Source organism: Athene cunicularia (assembly GCF_003259725.1).
Source record: "Athene cunicularia isolate RWA chromosome 4 unlocalized genomic scaffold, athCun1 chr4_part3, whole genome shotgun sequence".
Classification (NCBI taxonomy): Eukaryota; Metazoa; Chordata; class Aves; order Strigiformes; family Strigidae; genus Athene; species Athene cunicularia.
This window is the reverse complement of record NW_020799100.1, coordinates 9458193-9459137: the sequence shown is the minus strand read 5'-3', so window position 1 is coordinate 9459137 and position 945 is coordinate 9458193.

Below are 945 nucleotides of genomic sequence, written 5' to 3'. Positions count from 1 at the left end.
ATTCGTTTGGGTGTTTACATATCTTTGTATTTTGTTTCTTGTAAGTGCACATGTGTTTTCTTCTGTTTTGCCTGCACTTTGCTTGCCTGTTGTAGGCTGTTCCCCTGCATTTAGCCTTTCTGTCAGCAAAGAAACGATTTTTTCAGGCACTCAGCTTGTCATCACAATTTTCTCAGCAGTGTCTGTATATCTAGTTAGTGTGGCAAAAAAAAAAAAAAATGACAAGAGAAACGCCTAGCTATCCTATGGGTAAAACTTAAGAGACCATGAGCTTTTATGAGACCATACAGCATACAGTCCATTACACTGCACTACAGCCACACACATATGTGTACATACATCAGGCTAGGCCATTTTTTGACAGCACACACTACCTGTACTGCTGGCAAGTGTATCCTTTTAAACTGCTTTTTTCCTGGTTGTCTTGAAAAGCATTCATCTGTCCAGGTCACTTTAAAATATCCTGGTTTTGTCTTGTTCTTGCAGTGGAGATGGTAGGCCTGCACCAGACCTACATCTTAGCTGTGCAGGCGTCTGTCCTTCATTCGGAGGATTCCCACCAAGTGACGCACATTCAATTTATTGATGGATAATTTATCCTCAAATTAATTTGGATGCTTAGAGGTTGGATTAATTTCAGTGAAATCTGCTCAAGTACTTACGGAGGAAACAAAACAGGTAGCTGATTATTTCCAAAAGCGGGAAGAATGCTATCGCTGGGGGCCAGGCTGGTTTACTTTGCCTGCAGGAAGGGCTGTGCTTTCTTCTCCAGAAAAAGCATTTTGTGTGGTGCACTTGCAGATTGATTTTTAATTCTACAGTCACACATCTTTTTAAACCCGTGGCTAGATCTCGAACTGCCTCCCGAGACCCCGCTTCGGGCCGGCGCTGCGGGGAACCGCCCAGCCCCTACAAGCGGCCACTGGGCCCGGCTGCGTGCGGGAC